The sequence below is a fragment of the Chrysemys picta genome, chromosome 3 (genome assembly GCF_011386835.1).
Source record: "Chrysemys picta bellii isolate R12L10 chromosome 3, ASM1138683v2, whole genome shotgun sequence".
Classification (NCBI taxonomy): domain Eukaryota; kingdom Metazoa; phylum Chordata; order Testudines; family Emydidae; genus Chrysemys; species Chrysemys picta.
The window spans coordinates 25,193,278-25,217,891 of NC_088793.1; the positions used below are offsets into that span (position 1 = coordinate 25,193,278).

Sequence of the window (24,614 nt, forward strand, 5' to 3'; positions counted from 1 at the left end):
TTGAAGTGTTCTCCTACTGGCTTTTATATGTTACCATTCTTGATAATACCACCTACTGCACTTCACTGGGGTAGCTGATTAATATTTGTAGTGCTTCCTTGGACAGACGGTACTATGGAAATGCTAAAGATTGATGATGATGATTTAATATTGAAACTTTATCTGCTGTTGCAATTTCAAACACACTCCCTTGCAGTTCTGTTTTTGATTGGATTTCCTACTTTGTAAAAGGTCATGCATTTCCTGAGCTAAGGTGACTTGTTCCTAGGCAAGAATGTAAAGTACTCGTGAATAAAAGTTGCAAACAATTGGTGCTGCTGACAGTCTTGGCAGAGAGACCAAAGAGTGAATGGGCATTGAGGAGGAACAGCTCCCTCACCCTAAAGATCAGTACCTTTAGAAAAAAGGTTGAGGACATTGACAGTATGGTGCAGGAAAGAGAGCACTGCCTCTGTGACCCAGGCTACCAATCTAGTGCCTTTTGCACAGCAGGAAGCATGGGCTTGCAGTTAAGGCACTGGACTGGGATTCAGAAGATGTGGATTCTATTCCTGGCTCTAACAAGGACTTTGGTTATTTAATCCCTCAGTCACTTACTATGCACACTAGCGACAAGCACAAATAATGATGATAATTAATAGGGCTGTCAATTAATCACAATTAACTCACATGATTAACTAAAAAAATTAATCATGATAAAAAAATGAATCACAATTAATCACAGTTTCAATCACACTGTTAAACAATAGAATACCAATTGACATTTATTAAATATTTTGGATGCTTTGCTACATTTTCAGATATATTGATTTCAATTGCAACACAATACAAAGTGTACAGTACTCACTTTATATTATTTTAATACAAATATTTTGCACTGTAAAAATGATAAACAAAAGAAATAGTATTTTTCAATTCATCTCATACAAGTATTGTAGTACAATTTCTTTATTATGAAAGCACAACTTACAAATGTAGATTTTTTTTTTATAACTGCACTCAAAAACAAAACAATGTACAACTTTAGAGCCTACAAGTCCATTCAGTCCTACTTCTTGTTCCGCCAATTGCTAGGAGAAACAAGTTTGTTTACATTTATGAGAGATAATGCTGCCCACTTCTTATTTACAATGTAACCTGAAAGTGAGAACAGACATTCACATGGAACTTTTGTGGCCGACATTGCAAGGTATTTACGTGCCAGATATGCTAACATTCATATGTCCCTTCATGCTTCAGCCACCATTCCAGAGGACATACTTCCATGCTGATTATGCTTTTTAAAAATATAATGTGTGAATTAAATTTTTGACTAAACTCCTTGGGGGAGAATTGTATGTCTGCTGCTCTGTGTTTTACCCACATTCTACCATATATTTCATGTTATAGCAGTCTCAGATGTTGTTTGTTTTAAGAACACTTTCACTGCAGATTTCACAAAATGCAAAGAAGGTAGCAATGTGAGATTTCTAAAGATAGCTACAGCACTCGACCCAAGATTTAAGAATCTGAAGTGCCTTCCAAAATCTGAGAGGGACGAGGTGTGGAGCATGCTTTCAGAAGTCTTAAAAGAGAAAAACTCCGATGTGGAAACTACAGAACCAGAACCACCAAAAAAGAACATTAACCTTCTGCTAGTAGCATCTGACTCAGATGATGAAAATGAACATGTGTTGGTCTGTACTGATTTGAATAATTATTGAGCAGAACCCATCATCAGCATGGATGTATGTCCTCTGGAATGGTGGTTGAAGCACAAAGGGACATATGAATCTTTAGCGCCTCTGGCACGTAAATATCTTGCAACGCCAGCTACAACAGTGCAATGTGAACGCTTGTTCTCACTTTCGGGCGACATGGTCAACAAGAAGTGGGCAGCATTATCTTCTGCAAATGTCAACAAACTTTTGAGCGATTGGCTGAACAAGAAGTAGGACTGAGTGGATTTGTAGGCTCTAAAGTTTTACATTGTTTTATTTGTGAATGCATTTACTTTTTGTACATAATTCTACATTTGTAAGTTCAACTTTCACGATAAAGAGATTGCACTACAGTACTTGTATTAAGTTAATTGAAAAATACTATTTCTTTTATTTTTACAGTGCAAATATTTATAATAAAAATAAATATAAAGTGAGCACTGTACACTTTGTAATTGAAATCAATATATTTGAAAATGTGGAAAACATCCAAAAATATTTATATAAATAGTATTCTATTATTGTTTAACAGTGTGATTAATCGCTTGACAGACCTAATAATTAATAAATAAAACTAAAAGTTTCCTACTCTGAGGGCACATGTTGTATGATACTAAGAGACCTCTAAAAGTGTATCCTTTGTCCCCTCTTCTCTTGGATGTCAAAGATGTAATTACAGGTTTCAGAGTAGCAGCCGTGTTAGTCTGTATCCGCAAAAAGAACAGGAGTACTTGTGGCACCTTAGAGACTAACAAATTTATTAAAGCATAAGCTTTCCAGACCCACGAACATGATACAGTTCTGCGGTGACCTAGAATCCTAGTTTCGACGTCTCCAACTCAAAGAATATTTCCAACATACCGCTGAACAGCATACTAACCCACAGAATCCCCCCTACCAGCACTACAAAAAAAAAAAGGATTCTGCGTGGACTCCTCCGGACGGTCGAAACAACAGACTGGATTTCTACATAGATTGCTTCCGTCAACGTGCAGAGGCTGAAATTGTGGAAAAGCAACATCACTTGCCCCATAACCTCAGCCATGCTGAACACAACGCCATCTACAGCCTCAGAAACAACCCTGACATCATAATCAAAAAGGCTGACAAAGGAGGTGCTGTCGTCATTATGAATAAATTGGAATATGACCAAGAGGCTGCTAGACAGCTCTCTAACACCACATTCTACAGACCATTATCCTCTGATCCCACTGAGGATTACCTAAAGAAACTACACCATCTGCTAAAAAAACTCCCTGACAAAGCACAGGAACAAATCTGTACAGACACATGCCTAGAACCCCGACCAGGGGTATTCTATTTGCTACCCAAGATCCATAAACCTGGAAATCCTGGACGCCCCATCATCTCAGGCATTGGCACCCTAACATCAGGCTGTCTGGTTATGTGGACTCTCTCCTCAGACCCTATGCTACCAGCACTCCCAGCTATCTTCGAGACACCACTGACTTCCTGAGGAAACTACAATCCATTGGTGATCTTCCAGAAAACACCATCCTGGCCACTATGGACGTAGAAGCCCTCTACACCAATATTCCACACAAAGATGGACTACAAGCTATCAGGAACATTATCCCCGATAATGTCACAGCTAACCTGGTGGCTGAACTTTGTGACTTTGTCCTCACCCACAACTATTTCACATTTGGGGACAATATATACCTTCAAGTCAGCGGCACTGCTATGGGTACCCGCATGGCCCCACAGTATGCCAACATTTTTATGGCTAACTTAGAACAGCGCTTACTTAGCTCTTGTCCCCTAACGCCCCTACCCTACTTGTGCTACATTGATGACATCTTCATCATCTGGACCCATGGAAAAGAAGCCCTTGAGGAATTCCACCATGATTTCAATAATTTCCATCCCACCATCAACCTCAGCCTAGATCAATCCACACAAGCAGTCCATTTCCTGGACACTACTGTGCTAATAAGCGATGCCTCCAGCTTCCATCCAGGACACACCACACGATCCATTGTCTACAGCCAAGCTCTAAGATATAACCGCATTTGCTCCAATCCCTCAGATAGAGACAAGCACCTACAAGATCTCTATCAAGCATTCTTAAAACTACAATATCCACCTGCTGAAGTGAAAAAACAGATTGACAGAGCCAGAAGAGTACCCAGAAGTCACCTCCTACAAGACAGGCCCAACAAAGAAAATAACAGAACACCACTAGCTGTCACCTTCAGCCCCCAACTAAAACCTCTCCAGCGCATCATCAGAGATCTACAACCTATCCTGAAAGATGATCCTTTACTCTCACAGATCTTGGGAGACAGACCTGTCCTCGCTTACAGACAACCGCCCCAACCTAAAGCAAATACTCACCAGCAACCACACATCACTGAACAAAACCACTGACCCAGGAACCTATCCTTGTAACAAAGCCCGATGCCAACTCTGTCAACATATCTATTCAAGTGACATCATCATAGGACCTAATCACATCAGCCATACCATCAGGGGCTCGTTCACCTGCACATCTACCAATGTGATATATGCCGTCATGTGCCAGCAATGCCCCTCTGCCATGTACATTGGCCAAACCGGACAGTCTCTACGCAAAAGAATTAATGGACACAAATCTGACATCAGGAATCATAATACTCAAAAACCAGTGGGAGAACACTTTAACCTGTCTGGCCATTCAATGACAGACCTGCGGGTGGCTATCTTACAACAGAAAATCTTCAAAAACAGACTCCAACGAGAGACTGCTGAGCTGGAATTGATATGCAAACTAGATACAATCAACTCAGGATTGAATAAAGACTGGGAATGGCTGAGCCATTACAAACATTGAATCTATGTCCCCTTGTAAGTATTCTCACACTTCTTATCAAACTGTCTGTACTGGGCTAGCTTGATTATCACTTCAAAAAAAATTTTCTCGTACTTAATTGGCCTCTCAGAGTTGATAAGACAACTCCCACCTGTTCATGCTCTCTGTATGTGTGTATATATATCTCCTCAATATATGTTCCACTCTATATGCATCTGAAGAAGTGGGCAGTAGCCCACGAAAGCTTATGCTCTAATAAATTTGTTAGTCTCTAAGGTGCCACAAGTACTCCTGTTCTTTTTAAAGATGTAATTAGTTACGTTTCCTGTCTCTGACACTAAATACCATCTTAGATAAGAAACATTACATAGCTTTGTCAGCAAAGACATAAAATGGTTAGATTCAAAATGGCGGCATTCCACATACTTAACTAGGTAATTTCAAGGAGATTTATAACAAGATGCAGAGATTTGCTCACATTGCTACCATTTCAATTCCAGCCTTTTAAAGTCTCTGGTGATCCTAAAAACTTTAATCAGTGAGACATCTGAATAACAAAATGAACAAGTATCAAAAGCTTCCTTATTTTTGGAATCTTGTGGCTAGTCTTGTAATTGCTCTGCGAAATTCATTTGCTAGCATGATGCTATCTTTAAGCTATGAATATGGAAAAAAGTCAGACAAGATCGATTTTTTGGGGTTTTTTTTGTTTAATTTTAAAATAGCTAAACCAACATTTTGTTTTCAAGGCTGGTGAAAGAATTTGCTTTGAGACTGTGATCCCTTAGCATTCCAAGTTTCCGCTGGTCCCTTGAGTAATGTGAAGGGGTATGTTGGAGACATGGCTGAAGTTCACTATTTTCTGCTTCCCAGGGCTGGTAGGCAGCCATGAGAAATTGAATGTAAGGTAGAGCCGTCTCGAGGCCATACTAACTTTTAATGGTGTTGGGTAAGGGCGGCCCTTGCACAGCCCCAGGATACAAGGAGTGCAAACGCCGTTGGCTACCTTCCCCGGCCCCGTGTTTGCAAATCAACATCACCTCTGATCTGACCACCTCCCCACTCATCATTCAGAACAACCCAAATTCAGATGTGGCATAAGTGCATTTCTATTGACTTCTGCTCATTCCAGCTCTGAGTTGTCTCTCTATGTATTACAAAGGCATTTGCCATAATGGGTCAGATTCTGACAACCTTACTCATGTTGGATATATTTTACTCTGTCAGTGGTCCCACTCAAGTCAGTGGGACCACTCATAAAGTGTCACTCAGCATGAGTTGGAATATTTCAGACTGGCTCGTTAGGATTCTACAGGATGGAGGAGTGCAGCCTATTATTTGGAAGTATAATATATATAATATATTAATTAATTATAATTACCGTATATACTCGTTCATAAGCCGGATATTTCTGAAGTGGCACGCCACTTCCTGCAGCTCCCATTGGCTGGGAACAGCGAACCGCGGCCACAGGGAGCTGAGGGGCTCCATGCCTGCAGATGCTTCAGGTAAACAAAACATCCCAACCCGCCAGCTGCTTACCCTGACGGCCAGGAGCCAAAATTTGCCAACCCCTGAAATATAGGGTCGGCTTATGAAAGGGTCATACAGTTTTTGCTATTTTTACCTAACCATCTTGGGGGGTCAGCTTATAAACGAACGGGCTAATGAACGAGTATATACGGTAATTAATATAGAACTGCCTTTTTAATTTGGCATTTTCTCCTTCTTGCTCTGGAAGTCCAGTATGTTAGACAAGCAGATGCCTTCGTTGTTGAATTACATTTCCTTGTCCATGTCCTTTTAAGCCTTTTCCGACTCACCTTGCTATTACAATAGACCAATTGCTGCATTTTTTAAATGAGTTTTGGAATGATCAGTGTCAGTGTTTTCCTCTTCCATCTGTCAGGTACATTTGCTTTGAGGCACAGTCTTTTTGGCTCTGACAAGGAAAGAGGCTAGGGATTAACTATAGGATTAGAGAGCATTTGGCCTATAAACTCTGCTGTAGTGAAAATTGGCCATGGGAGTTAGTTCATTTATTCACTACTTATATGTGAAACAGCTCAAGGCCTATAACTAGTGGTCACTCCAGGATTCTTGATGTATGGTCATGAATTCACAATGCCTATGTTCTTTGATTCTTCCCTCTATGCAAGGAGTTTAGACACTAACTTGTCTGAGGAGAGCATATATGAAAGCAGCCCATTTGTTTAGGTGCCAATAGCAGGGCATGTAAATAGAGTAACCTTTTGCGCTATAAATTTAATGTGAGTAAATGGAGGCAGTGTGGCCTTATGGTTAAAAAATGGGATTGGTACTGAAGCTCTAGTTTCAAGTCTCACCTCTGTTACAGACTTCATGTGTGATCCTGGGCAGGTCATTTAATCTCTCTTTGCCTCAGTTTCTTATCTGTAAAATAAGGATCATAATACTTCCTTTCTCCAACCCGCCACACCTATTTAGACTGTAAGATTGGGACAGGGATTCTCTCTTACTATGTATATGTTAAGTGCTTACCACAGTGGGGCCTGTACGTGCTACTTTAACATGAGAACATAAGAACGGCCATACTGGGTCAGACCAAAGGTCCATCTAGCCCAGGGGTTCCCAGACTTGGTTCGCGGCTTGTTCTGATTAAGCCCCCGGCAGGACCTGAGACACTTAGTTTACCTGGAGTGTCTGCAGGTACGGCGGCTCGCAGCTCCTAGTGGCCACAGTTTGCCGTTCCCTGCCAATGGGAGCTGCGGGAAATGGTGGCCTGGCCCACGCCGCTTCCCGCAGCTCCCATTGGCTGGGAACGGCAAACTGCAGCCACTGGGAACTGCGAGCAGCCATACTTGTGGACGCTCAGGTAAACAAAGCATCTCGCAGCCTGCCAGGGGCTTACATTGTACGAACCCTGAACCAAGTTTGGGAACTACTGATCTAGCCCATTATCCTGTCTTCCAACAGTGGCCAATGCCAGGTGCCCCAGAGGGAATGAACAGAACAGGTAATCACCAAGTAAGTGATCCATCCCCTGATGCCCATTCCCAACTTCTGGCAAACAGAGGCTAGGGACACCATTCCTGCCCCTCCTGGCAAATAGCCATTGATGAACCTATCCTCCATTAACTTATCTAGTTCTTTTTTAACCCTGTTATAGTCTTGGCCTTTACAACATCCTCTGGCAAGGAGTTCCACAGGTTGACTGTGCATTGTGTGAAAAAATACTTCCTTTAGTTTGTTTTAATCCAGCTGCCTATTAATTTCATTTGGTGACCCCTAGTTCTTGTTTTATGAGAAGAAGTAAATAACACTTCCTTATTTATTTTCTCCACACTAGTCATGATTTTATATACCTGTATCATATCCCCCCTTAGTCGTCTCTTTTCCAAGCTGAAAAGTCCCAGTCTTATTAATTTCTCCTTATACAGCAGCTGTTCCATACCCCTAATCATTTTTGTTGCCCTTTTCTGAACTTTTCCAATTCCAATATATCTTTTTTGAGATGGGGCGACCACATCTGCACGCAGCATTCAAGATGTGGGTGTACCATGGATTTATACAGAGCAATATGATATTTTCTGTCAGAAGCAGTTATCTAACAGAAGCAGTTAAGAAGTGGGAGATTTAAGTTCTATTTTCAGCTCTGTTACTGGCTTGCTGTGTGACTTAGGGCTAGTTGCTTAACATCTCTCATTCATTTTCACTATCTGTAAAATGGGGATAAGGACAGTTTGTAACATACTGTGAAATCTTTGAATGAAAAAGGTAGTATTGTAATTGTTGGGAGGTGCCAGAATGATGACCACTGGTGACAGGGCCGGCTCCAGGCACCAGGCAACCAAGCACATGCTTGGGGCGGCACCTGGTAAGGGGCGGCCAATCTTGGGGTGGCGGGGGAGGGGGGTGGCGCGGCGCGGCATTCTGCGGGGGGGGCGCTCGGCGGGCGGGCTCCGGAGGGGCGGCGATCGGCGGGGGGGGGGGCGGCGCGGGGCGCGGCGCTCGGGGGCGGGGGGGGGTTCTGGCGGCGCGGCGCTCGGGGCGGGTCCAGCGGCACTCGGCGGGGGGGGTGGCGCGGGGCGCGGCGCTCGGGGGGGGGGTTCTGGCGGCGTGGCGCTCGGCGGGGGCTCGGGGGCAGCGCTTTTTTTTTGCTGCTTGGGGCATCAAAAAAGTTAGAGTCGGCCCTGACTTGTGATGAGGAAGATGGGGGAGGGATAGCTCAGTGGTTTGAGTATTGGCCTGCTAAACTCAAGGTTGTGAGCTCAATCATTGAGCGGGCCATTTAGGGATCTGGGGCAAAAATCTGTCTGGGAATTGGTCTTGTTTTGAGCAGGGGGTTGGACTAGATGAAATCCTATGTCCCCTCCAACCCTGATATTCTGTGATTCTAAGAGGATGGCTAACATTTCAGCTTACAGAACAACCTGAAATGTTAGCCATCCTCTTCCTCATCACCCATGGCCATCATTCTAGGGACTATGACATAGTCCTAGGGACTAGTACCTCCCTAGGACTATGTCATAAATGCAAAGTATGATGGATGCAAACTGATCACTCAGATGCTATGGAAAAAGGATCATTCTGAGACCGAGAGTGGGAGAGATGGTTGGATTTAATATTTATTGCTGCTACATTTATATTAACCTTTTTAATGTGCCACCTGCAGCTGGTTGCAATTGTTTATTTTGTCAGATGTGCTATTATCGGATGTTGAATGGGGGTAAGATTAATTTCCTCAAATATCTTACCAGGTCAGATATTTTTTCTTTGTAATGTTATGTTTAAAAAATCTCTGTCAATTTAAGCCGAGGCAGTGGTTTATACACTGTTAGTTATATACGAACTGATACTGTGGATTCAGTGAGTCACAGGCTGACATCTTTGTTATCTGAGAAGTCATGCAAAGGGGAGTTGGGGGTCAGTCTTATTACAGGAATTTGGAGAGTTTGGGCATCATTTGTTATCTGATTACGATGGGTGTTAAAAGTTAGTTCTGGTCTCAGACAAAATAGTTATGGCGAGACTTCTTTGATATAAAAACACTGCAGGTTTTAATATCAGGGCATGACAGCTTTATATCGGTCTCTCTGTGGCTAGAGCTTTCTTTGTTTGAGTCTCCAGACTCTGGAACTTTTCACCTAAGATACTAGCAGGAAATATTTACGACGGTACGCTGGATTCTGCTTTTGATTTTCTTGGCTGTGTATCCCTTCAATAATGTATTGAGTGGAACCTGCTTACAGGGCCAAGTCCTCTGTACAGTGCCTTGCCTGAGTGACCAGACTATGTGCTGGTCAGATATGTGGGCACATGAAGAATTCCCTCTTCTGCCTTTGGAATTGTGCCACAGAGTCTATTTCGGCTCAATGTCTTATATAGCCTCTGTAGTCCTTGATGTGAGATGTGCATAGACATGGGTCCTCTGTCCCTGCCTTCATGTCTCCCCTAGTACACCCAAACAGTTTCCACCTCCCATTCCCTTCATGCTGCCACTCCGGGACTATTACACAGGACTCATAGAGCTCTGCACCCACTGCCTTGCTGTTTTGCATTCACACTCTTCTCCCTTGCACAGGAGAATGGCAAGGAGCCCTCTGTGGCAGCAGAGAAGGGCACTGCACTAGCCCATAGCGAACTCCAGTATAACAAAGCCCCATTTATAGTGATATAGTATGGACGCCCTGAATTGTTTCCATTCAGCTCAATGTACAAACTGACGTTCTGGTTTTAGTGACCTGCTGTTCATTTTGTAGTTGTTCTGCAGGGGGAAAATATACTTTGCTGCAAGAGGGCCCCAGTGTCCAAGCATAATACTCAGAGCTCCTTGTGCTTTCTGTAGTTTTAATACAAATATTTAGCAGGTTTTTTTACTCTTTTTAGAATGCTTTACACACACTAATCTCCAGAACAGCATGATGAGGGCAGGTAAGTATTCTTATCCCCATTGTACAGATGGGGAAACTGAGGCAGACTGGTCAAGTGGCTTGCTCAATGCCACAGGGGGAATCTGTGTTAGAAACAAGATTAGAACTCAGGAATTCCTGCCTATTTGTTCTGTGTTCAGATTATTAGTCCTGACCTTACATGCCTGAAAATTGTCTGCAAATCTCCGAGTAAATGAACAAATACTCTGCTACCACTCGTGCAGAGGGTGTATATGCAGTTTTCATCTTTGGGAAGGAACTTCGTCAGTCCTGACAATTGGCTTAGCTACTGTTACCTCGGGATTCACAGTATTAGCATCACAGACTCAAAAAAGGGTACTGTCCAGTGGGGGCTCTCCTTGCTAGCAGTGGGGCACAGACTCCCACACCTTGCTGTGGGGTGAAGACCCTTTTTCCTGCTGTTGGGAAGGCAGGAATTCACCCAGGAATCACTCCAGTACTATTATCAGTACAAATACTCTATTTTATCAGCAACAGACCAATTCCAGCTCCAGCCTCTCTACAGTGTGACTTGAGAGTGCCAAGTCTGGGGGTGTTGTGTTTATTTAGATGAAATATATGGGCCCACAGCATCAAAGGTGTTAACATAACCCAGTCACTGTCCAACATTAAATGGTTTTAAACACAGTTCGGGGTTTGGCAGATAGTGACCTCAGCCTGCTTAGTACTATGGCAAACCCGTTACTAAAAAGCCTTTTAACGTTTGATTAAAGATACAGAAAAAGAAGAAAAAACAGTTAAAGCATTTGAAATATGAAGTACTGGATAAGATTTTAATTTTACATCATCTCTTGTTCCCTAAGAGAATACAATCTCTTAGATGGTATCAAAGATGGTAACAATTGTCCTTTTGGGGGGGGAAAAGAGAAGTTGTTAGTTGAGATGGGCTGAAGCAGTTGTTATTGCTGTAGTTGTTAAAGTCCAGTCCTTTTCCTTAGAAGAAAAAGCAAGACAAACACAACACAAAAGGGGGAGAAAAGAACAGCAAAGAGAAAATGCAGCTTCTCTCTCTGACTTTCATTGCAACCTCACTGCTAGAAAAACACAGGCATGGCACCTGGTCTTATTAGCCACTCTGAGACCTGGCAAACTCATACCAGCATTGGGCTGCTTAGGACATTGGTTTTATCTGCCTTTTTCTGGGTCACAGGCAGTGTTTCAAAATATGCAGTCTTGGCCAGTTAAGCCAGACTCTTATTAGACAAAAGGAAAAAGGAGAGAGACAGGAAAGAGAAGAGATAAGGCAGGGAAGGAAAAGGATACATTTGGGGGTGGGGATGAAGAGAGAGAACCATGTCTGATATCCCAAGGGGTCGTTGGGATTCAACTGGAGCTGGTAGAGGTGGCAATGTCACCTGGGTCTCTCTCTGGCCTGGTCGGTTCAGGAGAGCTCTCAGAATGAGAATAACAAAGTCCCAGCAGGATCCCAGGAGACGGTGGCAGCTCTGGTGGTGAAGCTGACTCCTGTAGCTAATTTTTCTCTCCAGAGTATCTTTCTTTAAGGACCCAAAATGGAGAGATGGGTGGAATAGCCCTTCCTGTCATTATTTTGTCCACTGATTAGGCCTAATTTCTGACACCAATTTTGGTTAATTGATTTTTCGGTCTCACACTGTCTTGTTTGCCACGCATATTTTAACATAGTCCTTGAATTTTATCTCTAGGCCTTTTTGTTTGAATTGTTTTTCTGTGTCCCTTTGGCAACTTTTCCCATCGACCTTTGTTGTTATAGGTTATTGTGACACTTTATGAACTTTCATTCAGTTTCCATAGTTGAGCTCATAATTAGGATTAATTTGAAAGTCCAATTATCACAACAGTGTTTGCTGCATTTGGTACCATAGTGTTGATGCTGACCTGGGCTTCCTTGCTGGGTCTCTGCTGCTCCCTGGATCTGGTCCCCAAGGCAATCCCTCAGCTGTGAGTTCTGCCACAGAACTGTCTCTCTGGTAGCCACAGCACCATAGAGTTCCGTACCACCTAATTGTGAGGGACATAAAGGGTGCTGTGCATTTGCACTGCCCTGCTCCATCCCTCAGTCACGGATCAAAGTTTCCTTCGCTTTGGGGTCTGGTCGGTTCTCGTGTGCCACATGGTGCAGGCTCACTTGGGCTGCATGCTCAGGCTGCTCTCTGGCTCAGTTCCCCCATCCAGGATAAGCTCTCAGGTGTTCCTGCACCGCCTCTGCCTCAGCCGTTCCTTCTTTCCAAGAGTGCTCGCCACTAGAAACTGGGTGGGATTTCCTGCCATCTCTCTGCCCAACTCCTGTTTGCTCATTGCCTCACCAGTCACAGCTTTGGGGGCAGGCCCGCCTTCCCCAGCACTGCTGCTGTTTTGTGGAGTGAGAATTCACAGCGTCACAGTGGGGGTTTACACCTGTCCAGCAAGCACTATGAGGAAGTATGGGAATACAGCAAAGACCGAAGTAATGTGAACTGAGGGAAATGTTTCTAAGCATGGTTACTGTCATGGTAAAATAGCTATATAGAAAAACCCATTTGTCATGTGTTCCTGTTCTCTCATCCTGCCTGGGAGCAGCCCTTCCAGACAGTATTATGGCTCTACCAGTCAGGAAGCAGGAGTCAAAGATCTGTCAATCACTGGTGGCATATAAACCCCACTCTGCCCACTTCCTTTCAGGTTTTGTCTTTTCTATTTGTGAGCTGACCATCTAGTCATGACTGCCACTGCCAGTTGGTTCTGTCTTTTGCTGCATACCGAATTTGGCTGGGTAGTACATTAGGTTCTACTACAGGTTAGCCCAATTTTGGCATAACGCTGCTTGTTACATCCATAGTCTTTACAGAGTGTTGCTGAGTAGGATGGGTGAGGAAAGACGTACAGCGAAAAAAGATTACGCACCGGTAATCCTGTTTGTCATAATCCTCTCTTCTCCCATCCTGCATCCCTCCCACGGCCCCTCAGGGAGTGTCACTTCGAGTATTACATTCTATGTTCCTGCTTTGAAGTTTTCTCCCTGAGAGGAAGTGACTGGACTGGGGTTCATATGCTACCTATGATTGAAAGATGTTAACCTTTTGCCTTCCTGAGTGGTGGAGCCGTAACACTGTTTATGTTTTTGCCAGATAGGATGGGGAAAGAAAGGACTGCCTCAAGTTGAATTCCAGGTGAGAAATCTTATGACCTTATATAAGAGTGAGGAGGCCCGATATGGAAGAGGCCCGGTATGGTCCTGTGCATCTTTGAGGCTGCCTCTTATTTTGTGCTCCAACCCAGAAGTTGAAATCTTCTGGGATATATGAGCTAGGTTTATACATGTAAAGATTGGGGGTAAGGGTGTTCTGAGGAGCTGGTCTTTGACCCTGGAATTCTCTTCTCCCCAGGGAGCTGGATAGATCCCAGGTTTATTGATCTGTAGGGCACACTGCAAGTCTTGTCTATGTTCCTAGGCTTTTTTCTGAGAGGACAGTTGTAGGGTTTTTTCTTCTCTCTCTCTCTCTCTCTCTCTCTCTCTCTCTCTCTCTCAAAGGATTGTGGGAGTATTTGGGAGGGATGCTAAGAGTGTGTGCGCTCTGCTGTTCTCCCTGTGTTTCTTTCTGTGGGAAAATGGGGTTTGGTTTTTTTTGTGTTTGTTTAGTTTTGTGGTGGTTGTAGAGTTGCCAATTTTGGTTGGACGTATTCCTGGAGGTTTTATCATATCATATAATCTTTTATTAAAGATTAGGGCTGTCAAGCGATTTAAAAGATTAATCATGCGATTAATCGCACTGCTAAACGATAATAGAATACCATTTATTTAAATATCTTTGGATGTTTTCAACATTTTCAAATATATTGATTTCAATGATAACATAGAATACAAAGTGTACAGTGCTCACTTTATATTTATTTTTTATTACAAATATTTGCAGTGTAAAAAACAAAATAAATAGTATTTTTCAATTCACCTAATACAAGTACTGTAGTACTATCTCTTTATCATGATAGTTGAACTCACAAATTTAGAATTATGTACAAAAAATAACTGCATTCAAAGATAAAACAATATAAAACATTAGAGCCCACAAGTCCACTCACTCCTATTTCTTGTTCAGCCAATTGCTCAGACAAACAAGTTAGTTTACATTTGCAGGAGATAATGCTGCCTGCTTCTTGTTGACAATGTCACCTGAAAGTGAGAACAGGCATTCGCCTGGCACTGTTGTAGCTGGTGTCACAAGATATTTAAATGCCAGATATGCTAAAGATTTATATGTCCCTTCTTGCTTCAACCACCATTCCGGAGGGGTGATGCTGATGACGGGTTCTGCTCGATAACAATCCAAAGCAGTGCAGACTGATGCATGTTCATTTTCATCATCTGAGTCAGATGCCACCAGCAGAAGGTTGATTTTCTTTTTTGGTGATTTGGGTTCTGTAGCTTCCACATTAGAGTGTTGCTCTTTTCAGATTTCGGAAAGCATGCTCCACACCTCATCCCTCTCAGATTTTGGAAGGCACTTCAGATTCTTAAATCTTGGGTTGAGTGCTGTAGCTATCTTTAGAAATCTCACATTGGTACCTTCTTTGAGTTTTGTCAAATCTGCAGCGAAAGTGTTCTTAAAATGAACATGTGCTGAGCCATCATCTGAGACTACTATAACATGAAATATTGGCAGAATGCAGGTAAAATAGAGCTGGAGACATACAATTCTCCCTCAAACAGTTCAGTTACAAATTTAATTAACACATAATTTTTTAATGCATGTCCTCTGGAATGGTGGCCAAAGCATGAAGGGGCATATGAATATTTAATCTATCTGGCCCGTAAATACCTTGCAATGCTGGCTACAAAAGTCCCATGCAAACGCCTGTTCTCACTTTCAGGTGATATCATAAATAAGAAGTGGGCAGGTATTAGTTTTGCCCCCTCCCTCCAGCTTCTGAGTCTGGGGAGAGTGTGGGGGATGATGAACTCACAGCTTCTTTGGGTCCTGAACAATCTGAGGGGGGACATACCCAGGATGCTCTTGGTAGGTTTCTGGATAAGACTGAGGGAAAACGTGGAGTAGAGATGGCAGATTGCCATTAATCTGTTCTTTGTTCTCTGCTCAGTATACTATGAGACACATCTCCGTGTCCGAGTATGACAAACAGAAGTGGTACAGATTGAAAAAAACCTGATGACCAAAGTGCATGTGGAGATTAGGAACTTTGCTTTGAATTTTTTCTCAGACCTGTATGCTGTAGAGCCTGTGTCCATCTTAGACTTGGTGGCTCATTGAGGATCCGTGTAGATTTCAACATTAGAATTTCTGTCCTAAGTGATTTTGCTCCCAGGAAGGCACCTGGTATTGATGGTTTGCTTATTGAGTTTTATAAGGCCTTTTGGAGCCTTCTTGGGTGTGACTTGCTCCAGATTTTTCAGGAGAACATCAAAGAGAAGATATTGCCACTCATGTCACTGAACAGCTCTGACCCTGTTGCCTAAGAAGGGGGATCTTGGGGAGATGAAGAATTCGTAACCTATGTGCCTGCTTTGCTCTGACCATAAACTTTTTTCACTATTTTTGGCAAATAGACTGAAATATATGGTTGCTTCATGCACCCAGATCAGACCTATTGTGTGCCCAACAGGTCCATTTTTGATAACCTTTTCCTATTGTGGGATATAATTTTGGGCTAAAAAAAAGGCATGATTTACATGTTGGGTTGATTTCCTTTGATCAAGAGAAGGGCCTTTGATCGTGTAGATCATGGATATTTGTTTCATACCCTTTGTGCTTTTGGCCCAGGCTTCTGTTACTGTATCAAGATATATATGGTCTACTTCAGGGGTTCTCAATCTTTTTCTTTCTCAGGCCCCCCTCAACATGATAGAAAAACTCTGGGGCCTGGCGGGGGGAGAGGGGCTCTGGGGCAGGGCTCGGGCCAGCTCTGCACAGCGGGGTCCTGGGAGGGAGTGCCACCTCCACCCCATGACTCATCTCATCAGGCCACCCACCTGTTTGGGGCTGTGTGCCGGTGGCTACTCCCTGAGGGCTCTGCTGGGCCCAGAGCTGCCTGCGTGAGCTGTCAAAGGAGGCTGGCAGCTGAGGAGCAGATGCAACCCCAGGCACCAGCAGCAGATGGGGGAATGCCACGGCTGCCCACTCCATGGCACTAATGGCCAGAGGAGCAGCTGCCCCTCACTGTCTGGCTCTGCCTTCCTGCCTAGGATCTGGCCGGAGGGTGGGGTCTGAGGGAGGCTGAGGGAGAGGATGAGGTGGGGGTGGGCGGAGCTGCCCCCAGGACTATCCCACTCTAGGTAAGGCACTGCAGTTTGGGGGGACAAAACCGCTGAGACTCGGGACTGACACTACAATGCTGAAACATCCTGAGACTTGGGGGCCCTGGCTGCAAACCACTGATCTACTTAAAGTGAATGGTGTTTTGATCGACCTCTTTCCAATCTGTAGGGAAATCGGACAGGATTGTTCCCTGTGTGGATTATTATACACTCTTTCTATTGGCCTTTCTAGCTTTTCACTCCCTGTTGCAGCTTGTATTCTGGTGAAAGTCTCTGCATATGCTGACAATGTGACTGTGTTTATTTCTAATGATTTTGATATCCAGGTTTTGACTGAATGTCAACAATCTTTGGAGCAGAATTCCCCAGCTTACTTAAATTGGAGGAAGAGTGACACATTCCTGCTGGGGTCTTGGATGATTTCCCACCCCCTGACTTTGCCGGAGAGGCTTTAAGGCACTGGGAATTGTGCTGAAATCAGATGATATTTTGGGCTAGAATTGGGAGGGAGTTATGGAAAAGTTGGAGGGGAAGTTGTGAAGGTGGCAGTGGTCTTTGCCTTGACTCTCTTTCTTAGGGTGGGTATTAGTAATTGTTCATTTAATTGCCACTATGTTGTGGCATAATGTATTCTTTAGGATCTCCCTCCACTCTTTCTAGAAAAAGTTCAGAAGGTTGTTTTTTTAATTTTTTTCTGGGATGGCTATCATTGGCTGAGGCACAGAGTATTTTGTATCTGCCTGTTTAGAAAGGGCCGCCAAGGTCTCATTGATCTTTTGAGCAGAGTCATGAGGATTGGTAATCTTGTTTCTAGAAGTCCTGTCTCTTCCTGTATTGCAGCAGGTATGACAAAACTGGTTCATTTAATTGATTTTACTAATTTTACGTAGGTCTCAGCAGATATCTTTCCTGTCAAGCTCAGTTTTCATTCATTTTTCTGGGTTTCTCAGTTTTTATTAGAGGTGGAATCAATCCTTCCTAGGGGCAGTATTGCCAGTCTGGACAGTTGCCTTTTTGAACGAGCCATTCCTTATTATACTAATGTTTCTATTTTCTTGCCTTTTGTTCCTACTGTAGATTGGGATGTTGACAAACCCGGTATCTTGCTTGCCTTCAATCATAGAAGTGGAGGACTGGAAGGGACCTTGAGAGGTCTTCTAGTCGAGTCCCCTGCACTCAAGGCAGGACTATGTAATACGTAATTGGTCTTCTGAATTTACATTTAATAGCTTAGGCCACAAGTTATTGTATATACTTGTGATAAAGATTCATCATTTTGAATGCTTGTTGATTATCCCAATATGGCATGGAGAAGACAGCTTTTGGTGGCAGACTCCATCTATCCAGCCTGGTGAACTGTATACAAGCCTCTGGTTGTGAAGAGGATGGGTAATTTACAATGGAGAATTCTTCACAGAACTATTGCCATGACTGTGTTTGTGCATCATTTGAGTCTGGAGGTCTCCATGTCATGTCCTTTTTGTGACATGGAGAAGGCTGTTTTTCACATGTTTCTTACTTGTTCCAGGTTATAACCCTTATTTATTTTATTTCACAATATATTTATTTTTACTGTTAAGTATAGGGTCACAAATAAATCTGTGGGATGCCTAGCAAACTTTATTTTGGGTCAAGCACAGATGGCCATTTCAAAAAGTAGACAATGTAAATTATTTGGTAGAGGTTGCTGATGCTCTTCAGTTTTAGATTTTTAGTGGTTTTACGCCTTCATGTGAAGTTTAGCTATTATACTTTCATAAGCAATTTGGATCAATGCATTCAGTGGTGGGTTATTGGAAATGCACTTTGTACTGTTCGGGATAGGCAGTTGTTTTTGAATTTGAAATTTATGTTCTTGTTTCTGTATTGATTTTATTAAAAGTGTTTTCAAAGTCAATCTCTTTCTCTTTTTATTATTCTAGAGGAGAGCAGTGAAGGGAGGGTGATGGGCTAGTTCTTGTTAATTGGCATTAGTTCAATTGTTGACTATGTGTGTTAGATTTTTGCACAGGTCAGGTCTAGATTTTTGCACAGGGCTTTTATATAAATTAAAGAAATAATCAGTTATTTAAAAAAATGTAATCTCTTCTGCTTCCCCACTACCTCTCTGGAAATGGCAGAACAGCAATCTCATTGACTGATCTGATCCCTGATTTTTGACATAGTTGCTATAGAGACCTTTGGGCTGCATGGTGAAGAGACTTAGGCCTGGTCTACACTAGGCGTTTATGTCAAAGTTAGCGCCGTTACATCGAATTAACCTTGCACCCATCCACACCGCGAAGCTATTTAGTTCGACATAGAGGTCTCTTAAATTTGACTTCTGTACTCCTCCCTGACGAGGGGAGTAGCGCTAAATTCGACATGGCCATGTCGAATTAGGCTAGGTGTGGATGGAAATCGACGCTAATAGCTCCGGGAGCTATCCCAGAGTGCACCACTCTGTTGACGCTCTGGACAGCAGTCCGAGCTCGGATGCTCTGACCAGCCACACAGGAAAAGCCCCGGGAAAATTTGAATTCCTTTTCCTGTCTGGGCAGTTTGAATCCAATTTCCTGTCTGGACATCGTGGCGAGCTCAGCAGCACTGGCAACGATGCAGAGCTCTCCAGCAGTGATGGCCGTGCAATCTCAGAATAGAAAGAGGGCCCCAGCATGGACTGATCGGGAAGGCTTGGATCTGATCGCTGTGTGGGGCGATGAGTCCGTGCTTTCCGAGCTGCGCTCCAAGAAACGGAATGCAAAGATCTACGAGAAGATCTCTAAAGACATGTCAGAGAGAGGATACAGCCGGGATGCAACGCAGTGCCGCGTGAAAATCAAGGAGCTGAGACAAGGCTACCAGAAGACCAAAGAGGCAAACGGACGCTCCGGATCCCATCCCCAGACATCCCGTTTCTACGAGGCACTGCATTCCATCCTCGGTGCGGCCGCCACCACTACCCCACCAGTGACCGTGAACTCTGAGGATGGGATAGTGTCCACGGCCGGTTCCTCGGACATGTTAGGGGACGGGGAAGATGAGGAAGGAGATGAGGAGGGCGAGGCAGTCGGCAGCGCTCACAACGCTGATTTCCCCGACAGCCAGGATCTCTTCATCACCCTTACAGAGATCCCCTACCAACCGTCCCCAGCCGTTAACCCGGACACAGAATCTGGGGAAGGATCAGCCAGTAAGTGTTTTAAACATCTAAACATTTATTTTTAACAGAACAGGAATATTAAGAATAACAACAATGGGTTTCTCATGATTAGTTTGCCCTAGGCGCTTAACGTTTCAGTCCTGGGCAGTGCAACTATTGAAAAAAAATCTAGCAATGTCCGGTTTTCAGTGATTGTCCTGCACAAGCCGCTCTACTGTTTATTCCCTGCTACTGCAGCTACAGTAAAATGCGGTCTATATGTCCGGGGATAGAGCAGTAATCCTCCTGGGACATCTCGATGAAGCTCTCCTGGAGGTAATTTGAAAGCCGTTGCATGAGGTTCCTGGGGAGAGCGGCCTTATTGGGTCCTCCGAAGTATGACACGTTGCCGCGCCACGAGACTATCAAGTACTCGGGAATCATTGCTCTGCACAGCAGGGCGGCATACGGCCCTGGTCTTTGGAGGCTTTCCCGGAGCATTCTCTCTCTGTCGCTCTCAGAGATCCTCATCAGGGTGATGTCGCTCATGGTGACCTGCTTTGAATTAGGTAGGGGAATGTTAGTGTTGGGACTGCTTGCCCGTTCCTTTACAGAACTGTAACCGCTGGTTTGCAGCCACGCGGTGGAGGCGGGAGAGGGGCAGCCGAAAGGGATCGTTCCCGGGGACAGCCGCGAGGGGGTGGGACAGGGGCAGAGTTCCTGCTTGCCGGATTGCTGGCAGCAGGGACTGACATTGCTTTCAATGTGAAAGGAGGCCAGTGCAAATATTAAAGTTTTAAGCTGCCACAAGTCTATGGCTTAACATGTCTGCCTGCTACACAAATTCCGGTGTCCTGCCCCGCTTCTCAGATCTGCTGTGCAAGACCCCAGGAACTGAATGCGAAGGCCGAGAATTCGACCTTGTCCTGAGTGCGCATGTGATAGGTGCTGTGCATGGTCTTGTTCACAGAGAAAGACTATGTTCTTTGTTCACAACTACATTTATCTTTCTGAGGAATTCACTCCCTTTTTCCCATTCCCACAGCCACATCTGCGACTGTCTCACAACCTAGCCTGGCATCACACTCCCAGAGGCTAGCGCAGATTAGGCATAGGAAGAAGAGGACACGGGAGGACATGTTCTCGGAGCCCAGGCAGCACAGCAGACCCAGTGGTGGGAGAACTTGTCCCAAATGCACCAAGCACACATGGAACGGGAGGAGAGGTGGCGGCAGGAAGACCAGCAGGCGACTCAAACGCTGCTTGGACTAATGAGGGAGCAAACGGACACGCTACGGCGCCTTGTGGATGTTCTGCAGGAACGGAGGCAGGAGGACAGAGCCCCGCTGCAGTCTATCTCTAACCGCCCTCCCCCGCCACCAAGTCCCATACCCCCCTCACCCAAAGTCCAAAGAAGGAGGGGCGGCAGAGTCCCTGCAAACTCTCACTCCACCCCTGCAGACAGCTCTAGTAGTAGAAGGCTCTCATTCCCCAAAATTTGACAAGTTCTTTCCTTCCCGCCTCACACAAGCCCCCGTCCAAGTTTCACCTCCCAGTTCCATGTGTAGTTGCTAATAAAAAATACGTTTCTGTTAATTACTGTTTCCATCATGTTCTTTTGGAGGAGGGGGGAAAGGGGGTTGGTAATTGGACAGGACAGTCACCTTTGGCAGGGTACATAGGTGGGGGCAGGTCCAGCAGCAGGGCACATACACAGTGCAGTCACTACTTACCCTGGTCAGTCTGGGAGGTGGTTTTCATGTTCTGTGGTGGGGGGTGGGTTGCTCTGTGACTTTGTGGCGGGGGAGGGCAATTACAGATCTTATGCGGCGGTCCTTATCCTAGATCACAGAGCCACGCAGCAGGGGATCTGTAACCGTCCTCCCCCTGCCACAAAGTCACATAGCCCCCCCCATACACACAGTCCCGATCAGGAGGGGTGACAGGCTCCGTTGAAACAACCAGTCCACCACAGCGGAGCCTGTCAATCCTGGAGTTTAGAAGCGTCATTTGCATCACTACACTACACCCGCTCCCCACCACAGTCTGCGTCCCAGGTTTAAAACATTCCCGCGAAAACAGTAATAAAGAAAACGGTGTTCATTAACAAAGTAGAAGTGATTTTATTTCTAAACGTGTGTTGGAAGGGGGCGAAGGGGGTATGTAACTGGAGAGGATAGTCAACATTAACTGGGTAAAGAAACGGGGGCAGGTTCAGCTTCTCTGTACACTAACTTAAAAGTCACAGGTTACCCTGCTCAGTCAGGAACCTAGCTTTCAAAGCCTCCCGGATGCACAGCGCGTCCCGCTGGTCTCTTCTAATCGCCCGGCTGTCTGGCTGGGCGTAATCAGAAGCCAGGCTATTTGCCTCAACCTCCCACCCCACCATAAAGGTCTCCCCGTTGCTCTCACAGAGATTGTGGAGCACACAGCAAGCTGCTATAACAATGGGGATATTGGTTTCGCTGAGATCACAGCGAGTCAGTAAGCTTCTCCATCTCCCCTTGAGACGGCCAAAAGCACACTCCACCACCATTCTGCACTTGCTCAGCCGGTAGTTGAAGAGTTCTTTTTCACTGTCCAGGGCGCCAGTATAGGGCTTCATGAGCCAGGGCATTAGCGGGTAGGCTGGGTCCCCGAGGATGACTATAGGCATCTCCACATCCCCAACAGTTATTTTGTGGTCCGGGAAGTAAATACCTTGCTGCAGCCGTCTAAACAGACCAGAGTTCCTGAAAACACGAGCGTCATGAACCTTGCCTGGCCATCCGACGTAGATGTTCGTAAAACGTCCCCTGTGGTCCACCAGTGCTTGCAGCACCATGGAAAAGTAACCCTTTCTGTTAATGTACTGGCTGGCCTGGTGGTCCGGTGCCAGGACAGGGATGTGAGTTCCATCTATGGCCCCACCGCAGTTTGGGAATCCCATCGCTGCGAAGCCATCTATGATCGCCTCCACGTTTCCCAGGGTCACTACCTTTGACAGCAGTACATCAACGATTGCCTTGGCTACTTGCATCACAACAACCCCCACGGTAGATTTGCCCACGCCAAAGTGGTTCGTGACTGACTGGTAGCTGTCTGGCGTTGCAAGCTTCCAGAGGGATATGGCCACTCGCTTCTGGACAGTCAGGGCTGCTCGCATCCGGGTGTCATTGCGCTTCAGGGCAGGGGACAGCAACTCACAAAGTTCAAGGAAAGTTCCCTTCCGCATGCGAAAGTTTCGCAGCCACTGGGATTCATCCCAGACCTGCAGCACTATGCGGTCCCACCACTCAGTGCTTGTTTCTCGGGCCCAGAATCGCCGTTCCACGGCATCAACATGACCCATTGCCACCGTGATGTCCTCGGCGCTGGGTCCCGTGCTTTCTGAGAGGTCTGTGCTACTCTCAGACTTCAGGCCCTCACCGCGGTGCCGTAGCCTCCTCGCCTGACTTATCTGCATCTGCCTCAGGGAAAGGTGGATGATAAGCTGCGAGGCGTTGAGAACAGCCACAACTGCAGCGATGGTCGCAGTGGGCTCCATGCTCGCAGTGCTGTGGCGTCCGCGCTGTCACTGACTAGAAAAGGGCGCGAACTGATTTCCCGCTGGCACTTTCAGGGAGGGAGGGCGGGAGTGATGGACGGATGACGACAGTTACCCAAAAGCACCCTCGACACATTTTTTTTACCCAGAAGGCATTGGCGGCTCCACCCAGAATTCCAATGGGCAGTGGGGACTGCGGGAACTGTGGGATAGCTGCCCACAGTGCACCGCTTCCAATGTCGACGCTTTCCCCGTTAGTGTGGACTCACAAAGTCGAATTACTGTCCTTAGTGTGGACACACACGTTCGACTTTGCAATATCGATTCCAAGAATTCGATTTAAGTAAAATCGAACTACTCTCGTAGTGTAGACATACCCTAAGGGCTTGTCTACATGGAGCAGTAATACGGACTACAGAGATGTAATTTCTAAAGAGCACTAACATGTTGCACATTAATTGGTCAGTGTAGGCCCTACTGGTGCAAATGAAAGTTCCCTGGTGCTCTTTAACGTAATTGTTTGAAACAGTACTAAGCAAAAGTACATTTAGGGAATTTTAATTTGCACCAATAGGAGCTACATGGACCAATTAATGTGCAACATGCTAGTGCGCTTAAGAAATTACACTCCTATAGTCCACATCACTGCTCCCAGTAGACAAACTTGAAGTAGTCTTTCAACTGTTGAGGAAACATTGAGATTCCTGGAGGAAGGATTATAAACAAGTCCCCCCACTAATGGAATAGTTGGCAACACTTATAGGGTCAAGAGCAGACCAGACCAGACCAGCAGATTTTGCTCCTCTCTCTAATTTCAAATGCTCTTGCCACCACCATGCCAAAACAATAGCTAATAAAAAGAGTAGGGCAAACAATGGAGCATAAGATCCCACTATAAAGCATCCTTGCAGCGATCTCATAAATTAAGCAGTTTTGAGCCAACTTATGGTTTGGATGGAACTCTTGGTATATTGAGTATGTACAGTAGATGCCTTTTTCTAGGGAGCACAAGTCTTATCAATCAGAAAAGAGGCTCTGATCACACTAGATGACTAAAAGATCCCAGGTAACTTTCCCCTGTAGTGAAAGTTATTAATCTGGGTACCTTGGCCATAACCATCCTGAGTGGTCATATTTCATCCAATGGTCTTTCCACTATAATTCAACTAGAGAAGTTACTATTCACCTGATTGTTGCACAGTATTGCTGAATCTCCTCCCGCACTGGTTCAAATTAGTAACTCCACTGAAGTCAATGGAATTATCCTGGTGTAAAACTGCTGCAAATGAAAGG

At 44.9% G+C, this 24,614-nt stretch overlaps 1 long non-coding RNA gene across 2 annotated transcripts in view; it reads left to right on the plus strand.

The window, feature by feature from the left end:
- The window catches only part of LOC122173589 (uncharacterized), a 234,488-nt gene extending 215,889 nt beyond the window's left edge, over positions 1–18,599 (plus strand). For both annotated transcript variants that reach the window (XR_010599392.1, XR_010599393.1), the window contains exon 4: positions 17,752–18,599. This is a non-coding gene — a long non-coding RNA (uncharacterized LOC122173589). The remainder of the gene's footprint in view (positions 1–17,751) is intronic.
- The last annotated feature ends 6,015 nt before the right edge of the window (positions 18,600–24,614 follow it).